General features: G+C 50.2%; 1 long non-coding RNA gene across 1 annotated transcript; it reads left to right on the top strand.

Annotated features, from left to right (window-relative positions):
• Positions 1 to 1,112: 1,112 nt before the first annotated feature.
• Positions 1,113 to 5,190, top strand: LOC115616344. Its single transcript, XR_003994272.1, has 3 exons — positions 1,113 to 1,168; positions 1,579 to 1,772; positions 4,457 to 5,190. It is a non-coding gene; the product is annotated as an uncharacterized LOC115616344 (long non-coding RNA).
• Positions 5,191 to 17,610: the final 12,420 nt, after the last annotated feature.

The following is a 17,610-nucleotide window of genomic DNA, read 5'->3' as shown; positions in this document are numbered from 1 at the left end:
ACCAACGCGAGCACAAGCTCTGCAGCACATTGGCAGAGCAGGTTGAAGTTCTTGCTGCCCGTCTCTGAGGACAAATGACAGCCTCTTCCTCCAGGGCTGTCAGTTCAGCACCTTTCACCAGTCCTGCCAAGGCTTGGAAATAATGAAGTGCAAAGGAAAGAATTCCAGCTCAGGTTTCTGCTGACTGACGACACAGGCAATTTAGGATGCCACAAGAAGCTCAGGCTGGGATTATTTCGCTCTAACTCCCAACGCTGCTGCTTGGCAGCTCAGTGACTGTGCTGGAAGTGACTGAACTAGATTAATACCTTGTGGCTTTGAACTGTAAACTTCCACGAGTTTGGAGGCTCAGCGTAGCTGAGTACACACTGGAGCTGCGTCTTCCTCTCCCTTTCCCTGTGCCGGAAGGTGGGACTTGTCAGCACAGCTCTCCCTTTTCTCACCCAGCAGGTATGATCTCACTTGTCCATCTCCACAGGTGAGACTGCAAAGGGCTGGGCTGTGTCTTCAAAGTGTCCTTCTTCCCCTAAAGCCTTGGCTTAGCAGCCTCAGTGGGTCTGTGCTGCTGCTCAATGAATGCGAGCGGCTCCTGCTTCCTCAGAGAGAGTGGGATACCAGTTGGTGGTTGTGGGTTTAGTCCCTGTTATTTACCCTGTTATTTGGGTTGGAAGGGACCTTAAAGCTCATCCAGTTCCAACCCCGTGCCACGGGCAGGGACACCTTCCACTAGAGCAGGTTGCTCCAAGCCCCTGTGTCCAACCTGGCCTTGAACACTGCCAGGGATGGGGCAGCCACAGCTTCTCTGGGCACCCTGTGCCAGCGCCTCAGCACCCTCACAGGGAAGAGCTTCTGCCTCAGAGCTCATCTCAGTCTCCCCTCTGGCAGGTTAAAGCCATTCCCCTTGGCCTGTCCCTACAGGCCCTTGTCCAAAGCCCCTCTCCAGGTTTCCTGGAGCCCCTTTAGGCACTGGAGCTGCTCTAAGGTCTCCCCTTCAGGAGCCTTCTCTTCTCCAGGCTGCCCCAGCCCAGCTCTCTCAGCCTGTCTGATTTTGCACATGCCTGTCTGCACATCTTCAGTCAGCAGCTCAGCCCCAGTTACCCCTGGTCCATCCTATCCACGTGTGCTGTGAATGCCTCCTCATCTTTGCTGTGTGTTTCGAGATGATCAGGTGAGCAATGCTCTTCCATCTGTTCTTTGCAGTGAGACACCAATTGCACATCTAGAGCTCCCTGACTCACGGCTGATGGGCTCCACTCTGCCAAGGAGCCCATATTCCCTTTCTTGATGGGTAGGCAGCCCTGGGTGGCATAAAGTACACATTGAAACACGCCATCCAAGGATCTGAGAAGCATCTGTTCCTCCCAGATGTTCAGTCATCTCTTAGATTTGAGGACAGGAACCCCCACCAGTTATGAGAGGCACTCACTGTTCTCAGATGTCCGGGAGAGGGTGCGGGGTGTGGGGAGAATTCGCTTTGGGTGACTCCATAAAGAATAGAGACAGAGGTTTCATGCTTTTTGGAATACACTTGAAAGACTTTTGAGCTCTGGCTAATCTCCTTGTTCGTGTGTTTTCCAGCAGCAGAACGAGGGAGGAAGAATGGGAAGAGGCAAGAGAGCAGTGCTGAGAATGAGGATTGGAAGCCTTTCCCGTGCTCAGGCGAGCCTGGCACAATCCGTCGTGGCAAATGGAGCTGGATGCAACAGAACTCAGGCTTAAGCTTGGCTCAGATCTTAGACCCAGCAGAGCCTCCTTAGATCTGCAGGAGCTTTGTAAGTAGATGAATGCCTTTCCAGCCAGCCTCACGGAACCAGACACAAGAGCAGCTGCTCAGCTCAGCTGTGGAACAGAGGGTAGCGCTGCCCAAATGTGAGGCCTTTTTGCCCACAGCCATTTGATGTCTTTGATTCTCTTACAGACTCATTTTCTTCTTCATCATGCAAGACTGTTAGAACTACACGTGCATTCATATAGGTAAGCTGAGGCACAAAGCTGCAGAGTGGCATGTGCAAAGTAGCCAGGAAAGGTTCAGCAGAGCCGTGTATTGTGCCTGAAGTTCCACATTAGACCTTTAATCCCTTCCTCTCCCAGCACGCTGCATTTTAGCACCGTGTGGGCCATTGCAGAGTGCAATTTGGTCTGTCTGCATCATTATATCCTAGCTGGTAGGTGGGTAGCTTGAGCTACGGGGTTCCCATCTGAATTTCCTTACTGATGGAGACATTTTTAAGTGCAGCAATGCCTAAACCAGACATGACTTGAGGAATAGAGGTAGCATGGCTCTTTATTTGCGTGTATGGGTTCAGCCAGGTACAGACTAGAGCAAGGCTGGAGTAGGACGTGGGCTAGAGCAGTGCTGGAAAGAGCCGTCCCTTCAGTATACCCACTTCTATCCACCAAGAGAAAGCACTGTGCAGCCCCCAAACTTTCCCAGTGGATACTTGCTCCCTTCCCCCTGCACCAGCAGAAGAGCTGTATTTAAAAAGAGTCCTTTTCAGATCAAGATTTGAAATGTTTTGTTCCTGACGGTGAGTCAATGGTTTTTCCAGTCCCTCCCCCACAATAAACAAGTGTAGGCTGAGTGTGGTCCAGAGGAAAATGTGAGTTACACATGTCCTGGCCACATGCTCCTCCTGTACCAATGATAACCATATGGTGGCTTTCAGACCCCGGCTCTGCAGCGAGGAGAAGTATTAGCAAGAATCAGGGCAGGCTCCTGCAGCTGCTTGTGTGTGCCCAGCAAACACCTTCACAGCCTCATACAGTTGTAGGGCCTCGTTTTGTGGTGCAGCTTCACCTAAGATTGGCTGAGAAACTCCCGGAGTACAGGAACCCTCATGTACTCTTGTCACTGAGCCCACAGCTCCTGCTGCACTTCTCTGCTCCAGCACTTTGCTGGGGAGAGGGAAGTGGCATTGCCCATCTCCCCTCCTTTCCCTGTCAGCATAGAAACTCTGTGTTCTGGTCTAGGAGAGGAAGCAAGAGGGGATGGGGAAGGGCAGAGACAGGTCTTGGGCTAGTTTCAAGGTTTAGGGGCAAACCAAGAAGAATAAATACATTATAATTTGGTCATCTCACTCATTTAGGGTACAAAACCTACCCACCAGCCCTCACTAAAGTTGTTTGAGGTTTGTGGATAGTTTGAGGACTATCAGAGAAGCAACCATGTCCCAAAACCAGTGCAGGAACCACAGTGTGGCCCCAGAGCATGTGGTACCACTATGCCCTTGCATGCTACAGCTTGCATACCACACATGCAGAGCTCCCCGTGAGTTGTCATCATCATCACCATGTTCTGCAGAGGAATAGGAAAGGCAGATATCCCAGAAGACATTATTCCCATCATGACTTAAGTACCTTGGAAGATTGGGTCATAGAAGAAGTTTCCCTTTGAGTTTCCCTTTCTCCAAGCTTGCCCTGGCCTTTGCTTATGCAGTGTGTGAGATTTCCCCATGCGTGGCTTCCCATTCCTCTCTGGAAACAGCTAATGCCCACAAGCACTCCCTATCTCACTCACTGTGTTTCTGCTTCCTTCTTTTGAGTGACTAGGGGAGCAAACAGGAGGAGGTTCATGGATTATTTTTAGTGTAAAAGCTCAGCTAGGTAACCTTTATTAAAGCTCAGCTACGTATACAGCAAACAAGCTTCACTCAGGCAGCAGCTCACAGGAACTTGGCAGAGGCCTGCCTGCATTTCAGAATCCTTGTCCTTTTGCTAGATGAAAGCCCTGCAGAAGGATTTGTTTTGCAGACAGAAGGCAAGCCAAGTTGGTGATTTCATCCCAAGGCAGGCTGTGTCAAGCTGGTCCTATTCAAACACGCAGGAAATCAACCTTGGAGCTCGTTCAGAAACGAGGATGGAGAGTGGGGGTAGAGAGGGGGGCCCTGAGGAGGGCGAGAGCTTGGGTTGTGAAGCGGAGCTTGAACAAGCAGGGAAGATACCTGCAGTGCTGCAGGCACCTTCCATCACCCTTTGAGGGGTTCACTGGCCAGGTTTCAAGTAGCATTTCTTCATTCCCAGCTTTTCCAAGCAGCCATCCCAGCTCCGTCCTCGCGGAGCCCTGCGAGGGCCATGCACAACATCGCTCAGGTGGCTGCCACAGTTGTCCCCTCATTCCAGGGCGTGTTTTTCTGCTTAAAGCCATCATTGTCTGATTCCAAGAGTTGCTTTCTGAGCATGCATGGGGATTACTGAGGAGAGAAAGAGAAGGAGCTTGTTCTGACCATGGGAATGGGGACAAGGGAGAGGGAAGTGAAAAAGCAACTCCAATGAAATCGTTCTTTACAAGCTGTTGTAGTGATCTCCACTGATTTGTAACGCTGGTGGTGAGGGGAGGCAATGTATGGCAGGATTCAGAACAGAAGTCTTGGGTCTGCTACAGAATCTTTGGGTGGGATCTTAAGGGAAGCACAGTAGAGGAAAACATGCCTTGATTTTACATGCTGCATTTCTGCAGCTACAAACCTGACTGCTGATGGGTGAAGATACCACTCTGAGTGCCTCCATCGCTGTGCAGCCTTTCACATCCAGCTACTCACATGGGAAATTAGGGAGAGAAACCTGCCTGGATGTATGTGTGAGTGTGTATAATCCTTCATCCCTCAGTAACATCTGCAGGGGCTTCTGAGCAGAGCAGGCAGAGTTTGCTGTCACTGCTGGAAAAAGCTCAGACCTGCCCCTTTGCGCTGTTCTCTGTCTACAGAACAACTCCAAGGACTCCACTCCTTCCTTTCTAGCAATTGCTTTCAGGGATCCAGATTTTAGTGGTTTGGATATTCTGAAATGAAGCACTTTCTGGGTGAATAATACCAGCCAAACGCTCGCAGCTTGGCCTGGAGGATGGGAAAAATGCAGCCACCCAAAGCCAAGGCAGTTTCTCAATGTCGAGGCTCATTCGGTGCTTCTTAACGTTAGTGCCTGGTGCTGGAATCTGCCCACGCAGGCTGGAGGCTGAGGCAATAGTATGTGAACACATCTGCTCCAAGAGATACTGTCAGACTTGGGGAGCATCTTGTGGTAATTAGGGGAATTCATTCCCTTACTCAGTCCAGCAGTTTTCTCTTGATTGCTTCTTTCTGGTTTGTGGCATCCTTGAAAATTGTATTATCTGCATTATTTCTCCTCAGCCACTGGCAGCTCCCAGGCAATGTTAAGAGCCTGTGTTCACACAGCACGTTCTTCCCTGTTGCAAAGCACCTGGAGGAGTATTTTCATGGAATCACAGAATGGTTTTGGTCAGAAGGGACCTTAAAGCTGATCCAGCTCCAACCCCCTGCCATGGGCAGGGACACCTTCCACTAGAGCAGGTTGCTCCAAGCCCCTGTGTCCAACCTGGCCTTGAACACTGCCAGGGATGGGGCAGCCACAGCTTCTCTGGGCACCCTGTGCCAGTGCCTCAGCACCCTCACAGGGAAGAACTTCTGCCTGAGATCTCACCTCAATCTCCCCTCTAATCTACCCTAAATCTAATTTTGGAAGTAAAGGAAGAGAAACTTGCAGTCACAGGCTTAAAATAGAGCCCAGAGTTGCAGACTATGACTGCTTTCCCCTTTCCTGTCCCTGCCACATCTTCTCCCTCCTCATTTCCCAACCTACACGTGTGCATCTGCTCTCCAGACAGTGAACCCCTACAAGACCCCAGTGCTGGGGTTACAGCAGACCAGTTACCTGCCTTTGCCCCTCCTGTCCTGAACACTGCCCTGAGCACTGAGTGCTCTGCACTGGCTCCTGAAAGAAAGGGGTTGAGCTGGATCAGCCAGAGCATGTCCCAGGCCAGAAGCATCTTCTTCCTCTCCTTTCTGTTACTCTTCCCCAACTCAAAACTCAATCCCCCAGCAAGTTTTGCCTCCTCATAAGAGCTACTTTATAACATCTTTTAAAGAAGAGGACAGCTTTAACCCCCCTTCCTTTTATTTTTCCTGGGAAAAAAAGGGTGTTTTCAATATCATGTAATGAAAAGCTCATTCTGCAGAGCCCATTTGATGTCAGCTTTGAATTTCTGTGCGTTTTCTTTCCATCCTCTTTTGTGTGTTTAAAGCAGCACATTCCCAAATAAGGTTTTTGTGTGCTCACTGCACATCTCTGCACTCACTCCTTGAACCTTAATGCTTGTTGTAGCATGGAGCAGTGACAAGGTTATGTCAACCTCTCTGCTTCACCAGGCACATTTGTTCCCTCAACATCAACAGTAGCTGTAGACACTGACATGTGAAACAGTCCTGGCTCTCTTTCCAGTGCAGTTTCTCCTTGGGCTAACATGGACTGCACAGGCCAGGAAAGCAGATGCTCAAGGATGCTAGGAAAATATCATGGTTTGGGGTGTTTTCCTGTTGGCTGCCTTCAAGGAAGGCAGAAGCTGCCCTGCATCTTGAGTTAGCACAGGAAGGGTGCACACCTTGGTCCATAGGCACCCAAAGGTCCCCACAAAGCAAATGTGTGACTCTAGTATCATCATCCATAGGGTCATACAACTTGCACAGACCCAGGAGCTGAACACAAGCAGCCTGACTCTCAGCTCAGCTGGTTAAGTGCTCCTCTAAAGGCAGCCCATGGGCAGCTTTATTTGGCACAGAGGAAGGCATCTGGCTAGAGATTGGGTGGGTGTTGATTGGGGTTTGGGTGGCTGTAATGAGGACAAGGTGGGTTCACTGTTCTCTGCTTGGGCAGCTTCTAGAGCCCTTGCTGGGGAGCTGGGAGGAGGAAGGGAGCTCGTAACAGGGAGGTGGTTTTGCAGGAGGGGATGTTGGAGGTGCTGCCTGAAGCTTCTCGGCAGCAGATTCGGGATCCTGAGGCTGGTATCGTGCAGGAAAACCAAGGTGGGATGTGAGTAGTACAGCATAATACTACAATATAAGTGGTGTTTGAGTTGGGGTGGGGGGACAAAGCTGTGCAGTGCCTGAATTTCTATCTAGTTACATTTTGGGGTGTGGAAAGCTAGGAATGCTGCTGGGGAGAGGAGGCAAAGGTACCTGTGTTTCAGCTTCTGAAAGAAACCCTTACTTGGAGAAAGCAAACATCATCTGGAAAAAGCCTGAGTTCAGGCCAAGATCTAAGAAACCTGCAGAAATAATACAGGGTTTCCCCCTGCTCCTTAGTCTCTATTTCTAGCTTGACCAGCTTCTCAAGCCCTTCCTGTGGTGGTCAGGGGGCTAGAAGCCTTCTCCTCTTCGTAAAGCAGGGGCAGGTAACAACGAACAGCTGAAGAAGTGATGCTTTTATCATCGTAGCTCTATTTTGTGTCCACATGCAGGTGCTGAGAGGACAGCAAGATAAGAAGGTTCCCTGAGAGCTGGGCAGACTCAGTTGATGTGACAGCAGTAAAGATAGGGGCAAAAATCGACTTGTGTGAGGTGCTTAAGGTGGGAGGTGGGCTGGGAGGGTGAGGGTTCTCCTTTGGTCAATGCCTTTTGCCTGCACCACGCTTGTGGTAATGCTGTGATCTGATTAACTTGAATTTTATTCCTCATTTTATGCCTTGTGCACAGCTCATAAACACCAGTGATGTGGTTGCCCAGTGGAGATGAGCTGCTTCTGTGATGTGTATGGTGAATAACAATGAGAATAAGTTGCATGTATCAGAAACGTTTCTGCTGTTCTAGATGGATGAAGCTGTGCCATGAAAGGGTGGATTTCCTTAAGCTTTACCTGGTTTTTAGCACCTACATTGTTCATTTTCATGTTGCTTGTTCTTTTGTTTTCTCTCAGCCCTTGGAAGCCAAGTGCTGAGAGATTAGTGGTGTAATGAGGAAGGCTGTGATGCAGAGGTATGAAATTCAGCAGCTTCCCCTGCCTGTGCTGAGAGGTAGGATGGTTTTTGGGGGGTTCTCTGAACTAAGGAGGAGCATGTGTTCCATTCCTGGGTGTGCATGGCATGACTAATGGTGGAGGACAGGGGAGATGGAGGTGGTGGTTGGGGGCTTATGTCTTGAGTCATTTTTCTTGTCTTGATAGTAAGAAATGAGTGGTTGTCATGGTTACTGGCCTCCCCTTCCTCGTCTTGCCAAGTGTCTTCTCCAGAGCCTCAGGCTTGGAGCAGGATTCTGTGTTTCTCTCCTGTTGAGATCACACTGATCCAAGCACCTTCAACTTCTAATGTGCCTGCTTTGGCATGCTGGTGTGATGTTTGTGTGCTTGGGCATCTCTAGAGCCTTTGATGCTCCTGTCTGCTTCCCCAGCTTTAAGGATGGGAAAGAAGGGAAGCACAGAGGGAAGTCTTTACAAATTGGTCTGAATGTGCCTTTTCTCCCCTCTTTTCTGTGCTAGCAGAAGAAGCTGAAATGAGAGGTGAGCACGTTAACAAGGAGTCTGTTTGGGTGGTTTTGAGCTAGGTTGGTTAGTATTGCCTTAGAAAGTGATCCAGGCTCTCAAAACGAGCTTGTGCTGCAGTCCCATGCAGCAAGGGGATGGCAGGGAGCACAGCAAGCCATGCTGGAGGAATTCTTGGAGCCGGAGGAAGGTGAAGAGTCTCAAAGGAGACATGAGGTCATTTCCCTTTTAACATAGTACATTGCAGAGATACTTTAACAATTGATATCTAAAGCTGCAGTCCATTAGAGGCCTTGGCAATGTGTTGTTTTATAGGCTAACAAATGAGAGCCTGCCTCTGCTAATGGGTTGAATCCCTGAGCTACATCAGTGTTACTACTAGTACATGGCAAGTGATAACTTGCTCCTCCCTGCCTCTTTTGAGATGAGGTCAATGAGGTTTACCTTGTATGGAAGATATTCTTCTAAAGAAAATGACGTGGATGCAAGGAATCCACTTTTGCTTTCTTTATTTTCAACTCTTTTTGGTCATAATCATCATCCAAAATCTGGGAATGAGGGGCAGGGGAATCTCTCGGCACAGGCAGCCAAGTGTTACAACACAGCTTTGGCCTCGGGCTGCTGCTAAGCCCCTTTGTAGCCCATGCTGGAACATCTGGTCCATCTCATGAAGGTCAGCAATGGAGCTTGGTCCCAACTCCTGCACTAGCCTGTGGGGGCTGAGCAGCTGTGTCTGCTGTACAAGGCTCCAGACTCTCCTGGGGAAAGAGCTTTGCTTCCAAGGGAGGCCCAAGCTGCACGTGGGCACCTTCCATTCCCTTCCTGGCTCCTGGATGGCCTCGGAGCACTGTGCCAGGCTTGCAGGTTGCTTGGGCTTCCCCAGCCCTCGGAGCAGGGTGATGTGAGGTATTCTTGGCATGATGTGTGTGGCCTTGTGGTTAGGGCAGAGATCCCTCACTGCTGTGCTAGCTCTATAGCTGGGGATGGTGGCCCGGAGTTATTGCTCTGCTCTGTTTACCTGCTTAGAAGCAAGCTTTGGTTTCTCATCCTTGGGATTTATTCACCTGCCTGTAACTTTTCAGGAATACACTAATTTTTTGCACACTCTTCACCTTTATTCTCCCAAAAAACACAGATTGTGCTTCTCTAATACTATCTGGGGGCTTCTTAGAGCAACTCCTGGCTGTCCTGTGAACTAACCTGTTCCCTCTGAGTCTCCCTGCCTGCTGCCTGCTATTGGGGTTATCATCAAACAGCCTCCCAGGAGTGCATTAGTCATTAATGAGCATTAATAGGGCAATTATTATCTTAATAAAACGACTGATTCTGGCACTGCGCTTGGATTTGAGGTTCCGCAGCTGCAGCAGCTGGAGTGAATTGCATGTTTGTTACTGTGCAGTGAGGGTGTTCTGTTTCACTGAGGGCTGTTTATTTAACATGCAATAAGTGTCTTGGTGGATCTCTATTAAAGGCACATGTGGAAACCTTGATTTTGAAGCATTACAGCAGAGAGTGAGACTGGTCAATTCATAAAATCCTATTGAAACACTGTGAGCTCCAAAAGCTGGCCAGTGCCAAAGCAAACTGTATCCTGTAAGCCCTGTGCCAGATGTCTCATGTGGGGTGTACTCAAGGTCCAAAGCAAATAAGGTCTGAAGGGAACAGTTTGGCCATTGAATCTCCAATCTAGCCTATAGAAAGGGGTTTCATTTCCATTCAGGAAACACAAACTTCTCCTATATGGATCCTGTTCAAACAATCCTTCCCAGCAGCAGCAGCTCTCAGGAACACCTATGCCTGGGAGCAGGAGCTAGAGCTGGTGGGAAGGGGTGGGAAAGGTCCTAACCTCTATCTAGGAGGTTTGTGAGGAAGAAGAGGCAGTAAATCTGTTGGAGGTGTCTCTGGGTGTGTTGTGCAGCACCAGCCGGTGCCCAGCCTGGCGTTAGGCACCCCAGTGGTGTTCTGAGTGAGGCCTGAGCTAAACTCAACTTGGCTAAAGCTTCATCTTTCTTGTGTTTCCTATGACTTCAGGTAACTTGCTACCGTGGCTCATCGTGCTCCTGGCAGGATGCTCCAGGATATTGGAAGATTAACCTTCGGGAGACTGAGCTGGTGTCCCTGGAGAGCTTGACTTTGCTCTGAACCTGGTTTGTTTCTTTCTGGGTGCCTCTGTGGTATTTTGCAGGTAGATGCATGCTCATTTCTGCCTGTGTTCAGAGCCATTTGGATGTGAACCAGGTCTGAACTGGCACCCTGCAGCAGTGGTGAGCTCAGTTAAGAGGTGGGATCCTTTAGTGTTGATTTGGCACAGAGTTATTGCAGCCACAGGACTTCCAGTTGGCTCAGGCACGTGTATAGGCATGACACAGGCCTCTGGAGCCTGGGTTTTATGGCAATTCCACTCCAAATCCAAGTGGGTGAACTCTGATGCCAACCTTCACAGCCAGGACTGGGACATTTGTTCCTCTTTCCTTCCACCTATCCCTGAACCCTTCCTGCTGGGCGAGGGAGGGATGGGCAGCCCTGGCAGCCCTCACAGTGTGCGCTGTGTTTGCTTTGGGTGAAACACAGCAATTAGACAGGGACCAATGCTTCGGGCTCCTGGGTGCTATTGCCAGCCCTGTGCTGTTTCCTCAGATGAGGAAACGTCATCTCTCTGAAATGTGTTTGCTGGGGTGAAGCCTTTTGCATGTCTGCATGAGGTCATCTGCTGCCATAGTCATGTCTTGGGTGTCTTCTCATTCCAAGGTGGTTCTGAAGTGTTCTCCTGCCTGGGACAAGGAAGCAGAGGAGCTGAGAGGATTGCCTGGGGCTATTTGACAAGGTGTAGAAGCTGTCTCTCATCCAAGAGATGCTGTTCACATCCAGGATGGACAAAACTGTCTTCTCCCTCTATTGCGGCATCTCCAACTCGTGCTTTCCTTTGGTGTAAGGTATGGTTGAAACAGCTTTCCACCTTGCTGCCCTGACCATGTACCCGGCCTGGGCGCCAGCAAACAGCAGGACATCCTGCTCTGAGCCTGGAACAGCTTCGCTTGGGGTGGGAAATGTTGCTGAACGCATTCTAGCTGCTGCACGCAGCAGAAACCTTGCCACTCTTGGCTAGCAATTTACCTTTCCTTGCTTGTAATCCCTTCAGGGCAGCAAGCCAAGGAGGCCCATAGGCATGGGATCAACAGTGCAAATGGCTTGATCTATAGGAACAAGCACACGAGGAGGGAATGAGTTCATCTCCTCCGTGCTCTTGGCTGTGGCAGGGCTGTTCCTATATTTCCCCACGTGCTACCATGGGGTGATAAGCACTGGAAGAAGAGATTCATCTGAACTTTCCTCCTGGGAGCAGGCCTTGGTAGGCAGCTGCAAGTTTCCTTTTCCTCTCATCCCATGACTGCTAGGGAATATCCAGTCCCTTGCATTGTGCAGAATAATTCCACTGCCCAGAGACTAGTGTGTTTCAGTAGCTGTAGGCTGATTGTTTCAGTTTGTGCACTTTTGAGCTCCCTTCTCCCATATTGGTGCCTCCAGCCCTTAATAATTTCTCTTGTTGTTGGTATTGCAGCTTGAATACATCTAAATTGAAGCAAAGACCATCTCTTCTCCTTCCCTGCCTCTGCCCCAGCCCATTGGGCTGGCTGTAGTTGTGCTGTGGAACATGCAGCCCCTCTAAAACACCTCTGGTAACAGCAAATGAAGCAGATGCCTACAACCTCGGTTTCAAAGGTGTCTTCATTTGGTATCTAAACCAGCCTGAAGGCTTTCCAGTCCTGTTAATCCCATTTAAAAGAAGTAGAAAAGCTGAACAATAGCAGAGGTATTAAGTAGAGACTTCACTGTGTGCAGTTGCCCAAACTGGTGGGGTGAAATTGGTGTGAACTCGTGTGCAGCAAGTTGGAATGAGCTATGTAGAAGGCACATGCTGAAAGGTGAGATGAAAGCTTGTCATATAAAAGGGCTCTTGAGTTTCTGGCACAGAGATGTGGGTAGGAAGGTGGATGAGAACTGTGTTTGGGGGAGTGGGGTGAGGTGTTGTTTTTGAGAGGGGAAGAATGTAATTTCTGAAGGGAGGCGTTTAAGGTTTCACTTAATTTCCTCTGCTGTCTGTTCCCAGCTCACACAACTCCTCTGTTCTCCCAGGGCTATTGTATGTGACTGTTCAAACAGCCATAAGCCTGTTTATTTACCAAGACACTAAATTCTCTTGAAATTAGACTTCATCACTGTGCAAATACCTTGTTCTAACAGGCAGGCTGGCTCTCTGCTGGAATGACTGTAGGAATAGACCTCCAAGCTGATGTGCCAAGTCTCTGTCAAGGGCAAGTGTCCTTGCATGGCTAATTGCTGCCTTCCAGAGATCCAGGCAGGCTCAGGGGGTTGTTTTTTGTCTCAGTGGGTTTATCCACTAGTGTGTTGGAGAACACAGCAGCCAGTGCAGGTCTCTAATGGATGAACCATGTGTTTGAGGTGTGCTTGCTGGGATTCACTAGGAAAGTGATCTGGTTTTGTCTGATATCTCGCAGGCATTAGCAGCAGCTATCTCTAAAAGAAAGCACAAGAAGCTGATATTAATCAGGGAATGAGCTTTTCCTGGCTGTTCTTCCTCACCCCAGCCAGCAATAGGTAAGTCTGTTTCTCAAGTATGTGGCTCTTGACAACAAAAAACTCAGCAATAGCCTGGTCAGTGTTACTGAGGTTCTTTCTTTGACTGTTGGTTCTGAGGCCTCAGGCTTAGTAAGTCACTGGAAGACCTTGTCTGACAACATGTAAGCATCACACTTGGAGTATGTGAAGAGTAAATTCCTTGTCGTGTAAGTTGGAGCTTAGAGATTGAGCCAGTCAGGGTTAAAAGCCACCAGAATGGCTGTTGTAAGCTCGTGGTCCTGTGCTGTGCTGTCTGCTGCACAGGCTGTGGGTTTGTATGCAGACACTGATGTTTCTTCTCTTGTTAGAAGCTGTTTCTCACCTGGAGCTGAGCGTGGCCCTCACAGTCCAGGGCACAGATGCTGTCGTATGAGCCATGGTTGTATGATCAACCATGTTGATCAGGTTGACTCACTCTGACAGATTTGGTGGCAGCTGCTAATCCTCTGACTTACCTGTTGTGTGCTGTGTAAGCAGCGCCTCTCAAACTGCTGGAACCACAGAAACTGGAGATGGGAAAGATCTGAGCTCATCCAACCTCTCCATTTCCCACTATGGGGGAAGGCTTGTTCCCTACACTAGATTTTCCTGTACTGGGTCCAGTTCGAAGTGACTCAAGCAGCAGGGTTCTCATCGTTTCCCCTTGGGAGCCTGGCAGGCTCCTCACCATGAGAGATGTTTTCCTAAGCCTCCACCTGCTCTGTTCCCTTCCTCGATTCCAGCCTCATGCTGGAAGAGCAGGCAGTGCAAAGCTGCAGTGGGTTAATGCTCAGCAGAGTACTTGAGCACTGCTTAACTCTTGCAGGGTCACTTCTATGTGTCCCCTGAATAAAAAGGCTTCTGAAAGGAGAATATTATGGTGATGATGGTCTTGAAGACTGTCAGGCAGTGATAGTATAGGAAGAAGGAGCACAAAGAGCTTTAGTGCTTTACAGGAGCTATAGGTTTGTGAAAGACTTGACCTGCAACTGGTGGAAAGTGGGAAGATCACCCTAGAAGTGTGGAACTCCATAGCAAACTGAACACATGGCACTTGCTGGTTGTATTTGAGGCATTGCTGGTGCCTGGCACTTGGGCAAGAAGTGATTTTTCTTAGGCTGAGGATTTTCCCACTGGATTTCTCTCTTGGCTTATCCCATCTGTGCTGCCAGTGCTGTGTAACCAGTAGCTTGACTGTGATGCTGGAGTCAAATAGATGGGTCATGATGGGATAAAGCCATTTTCCATGAAAGATGGCTGGGATCAGGCCTTGGATACACTGTCAAATGGGAGCCTGCACAAGAAGGGGGAAGTAAAGCATGGCCATGCAAGGGACTCAACTATAAGCAAATCCAGTGGTCACCACTAAGACAATTCCAGGAATACCTAGGGCAGGGTGGAAAACTGGTAGTGGTTGAGAGGTCTGTGGTAGTGTAATGTGTTATGGGATGGGAAGCCTGGGGGGGATGTTGAGGAGCACTTGGGAAGCTGTGTCGTGGTTGGTTTGAAGTGAGCAGTGAGGGTTCCAACCCTGGTTTGGTGCTGCAGGGAGGTGGAGGGTGGGCAGAGGGTCTGCTCCCCTCACTGTGCTGCACACAAGTGAGCTGCTTGCTTGGGGAAGAGGTGTCAGTGCTCTGACAAGCCCTGTGGCCAGGCTAGAAGGAGCAAAGCTGAAGAACATGACTAACGGTGGGTGATGTCAAGAACCGTGCTCTGTGCATGGCCTGATTCACCCGCTCCTTGCACAGCCCCGGTGTTCCCTCCAGGAATGTCTGATAACAGCGTGCACCACTGAGATCACCCTTCTGGCAAGTGCCTGCTGGGGTGTGAGACCCAGTCATCTGGCAGCTCACTGCAGTCTCCAAGGCAACCCTCCATGCTGTTCTCCTTGGGAAGCTCTGTGGCTTCGTCAGGAAGCTGCCATCCTCCTTACTGTAAGTGCGGCAGATGGGGAAGATTCCACCTGTGCCAAGGAACTTGAGAGCAGGATGCTGCTGTTCCGAGGAGCAACTCTGCCTTGGGTACAGTGTTTCCCACTGAAACAGGCTGCCTGGCTGCTCATCATGTCCCAAAATGTCTTTTTCTCCTGCTCTCCAAGCCTGTTCCTGTGTCTGTAGGCAGCTGTGCTTGCATGAAGAGCACGGACTACCACAAGGACACTGGAGATCACTGCTGAGGCAACGCCTGGTGTCACCAGGATGTGCCACAGAAAGAACTCATCCCAGGTGAGGGGTGCCAAGGTGGAGCTGCCAGCCCTGCAGTTGTTTGCAGCACTAAACCACTAGTGCTCCTGGTAAGGAAAGGTCTGAGCTGCAGCTCTGATGTGTTCTATGTGTCCCATAGTGTGGGATGTCCCTTCCATAGTGGCTTGTCTTGAGCAGAAGCTGCTGTTGTGCTGCTCTGCAGGAACAGCCACCCCTTTTGTCATGGATGTTTAACCTGGCAGCAATCACCCACCTCCAGGGTCCCTTAAAGAAGTCCTGTGGGCTGCTCTGAGGCTGTAAGTCAGGTAGGGTTGATCCTTTGTCTTCTGATTAGGCCAGATAGACACTCAGTGCTAGACAGGCAGGAGCTCCATGCTGCTGGGCACTGCTGAAGCTCAGTCTGGATCTGCAAGGCTTGGGCCTGGTGTTGTGCCTCCTAAAGCTTGCTGAGAGCTTGCTCTTAAGTTTCCTTTTCAGGGTCATCTATTGGTAATATGCAAACTGGGGTCTAGTGTTCTGTTCTGCTGAGGGGTTTGTACTTTGGGGTGAGCAAGAGAAGGGGAAACACTCCATATATTGTGTGTGTGAAAGCTCCCTGACAGATCATATACGGACCTGAGACCAGAGGACCCTGCCCAGCTTCATCTGATAGAAAATGGCATTTAGCACCTAGTCTTGATCTCGGGATCATCACTGTGCAGTGAGCAACTCCCATCTCTTCAGGGAAAGCCAAAGCCACTGCCTCTGAGTAGCTGGAGTTAAATGAGGTGATGGTAAGAGCTGGCTGAGCCAATGGATCTCGTGTTCCCGCTGGGTGACACTGTGCTCCTGAGCTGCAGAAGCTGCTGGATCCAGGCAGTTGCCTTCATGTGCTCAGTCAGGCGCTTTCCAGGAACCCAGAGGTGGCTGCCACCTCCCTAAATAGTGCCACTGGATGTCACCAAGGGGCAGAGGGGACACAAGGTCTTTCTTTGTCACTATTGGGGTGATGCTGCAATGCTCAGGAGGCAGAGAAACCAAGTGGAGCACGCAGTGAGCCTTTAGTTGTGATAAGGGTTTGAGTAATGAGAGGTAGGAAGCGTGTCTGGTGGATTGAGATCACTGTTGAGGGGTGTGATGGAGACAACTCACTTAGAATCTTGGCTGCTGTGCTGGATTTAACTTCATCTTCTCTTTTCCCTGCTCACCTCCCCAGCAGCAAGCAGGGGAATACGTGTAGGAAACAGCAGCAGCCAGACAGTGGCATGTGGAACGATTCTCCCTGCTGGCACTGATGTGATTGTGCAGCACTAACACAAGTGGTGGCTCGAAGGCCAAAGATAACTTGCTGCTTGCTTGTTTGCAAGCCCTAAAATGGCTTGGAGGAAGGTGAGACCATGAGGCCACTAGCTAGGGAGGGATGTTGAGTGCTGCACAAGTAACATTTAATGGTTTTCTTCAGAGCTTTTAAGTAGGTTCTTCTCTCTGAGCAAGACTCAATGGTTTGTCTGGAGGAAACTGGAATCTTCCAGGTGGAAAAGAGCAGGGACAGTGCTCTGTGCGTCCTGGGTCTCATCCTCTTTGAAGCCATGAGGACTCTTCAAGCCCCCAAGCCTGGTGTGGGTGTGAAACCTGTGTGGAGTAGGATGTGGCATCCCAAAGAGAAGGGATGTGGAGCAGGATGGTCCATGGAGGGTGCAGAGGCAGCTCCCTGGCCTGGTCCTCCTGCTGCACATCTGGCTGGGTGAGGTGGCTTTCCAAGCCCTCTGCGGGATGTTTCCCTGGAATTCTTCCCAAGGAGCCGGTGTTTTCCTGGTGGTTTGCCCCCTGCAAGTCATCTGTTCCCATTTGGGACATGCAGCTCGGGATGCTGACCTGGCTTCACTTCCAAGGGGTGCAACCTTTCCTTCCCCCTTCTGCCTCTGGAGGTATCCCGATAGCTCCCAGCGGCATGAAACCCTCCCTGCTCCCTGTTCCCTGACCCCATTGTTTGCACTGGCTTCCTGGGGTGAGAGGTTGCCCCAATGATTGCACTGGGTTCCCCCTTCTCTTTGCTTTTCTCACAGTTTCTAAGACAACTGGTGCAACGCAACACAAACAGCAGTATTTTGTGTGCTGGGGACCTGCTCCACCTCCGAGCTGCTGCTGGGTGACACAAACCCCTGGTATTGCCACTTCTCAAGGTGCCTGGTGGCAGGTTCCCATCCCCACTTCAGTCTTTCACCCCTGCCAGCTCCGAGTACTGACCAGGGCTGGCTTCATGTTGCTGTCAGAAACAAGTGGCATCAAACTGCAACTCAGCATTTGGGGTCTGAAACTGGTTCTTTATAACACGGAACAAGAGGACTGTTTCCTCTGACACGTCAGTGCTGTGGCAGAGGGGGAATCACTTCGGAGGTGCTGGTGGACTGGGAAGGGGGGGCAATAAATCCAGTGGGCTGCTGGCCACCACTGACCTCCTGGGCTTGGACCTTTATCCTGAGGGCTGGGACTGCACACTCATCCCTCCTTTCTCCTCTCTGCTCCTTCCCCTTTGGCCTCTGGG

The sequence above is a fragment of the Strigops habroptila genome, chromosome 17, assembly GCF_004027225.2.
Source record: "Strigops habroptila isolate Jane chromosome 17, bStrHab1.2.pri, whole genome shotgun sequence".
NCBI classification, from domain to species: domain Eukaryota; kingdom Metazoa; phylum Chordata; class Aves; order Psittaciformes; family Psittacidae; genus Strigops; species Strigops habroptila.
This window is presented reverse-complemented; position numbering and strand designations above follow the sequence as displayed.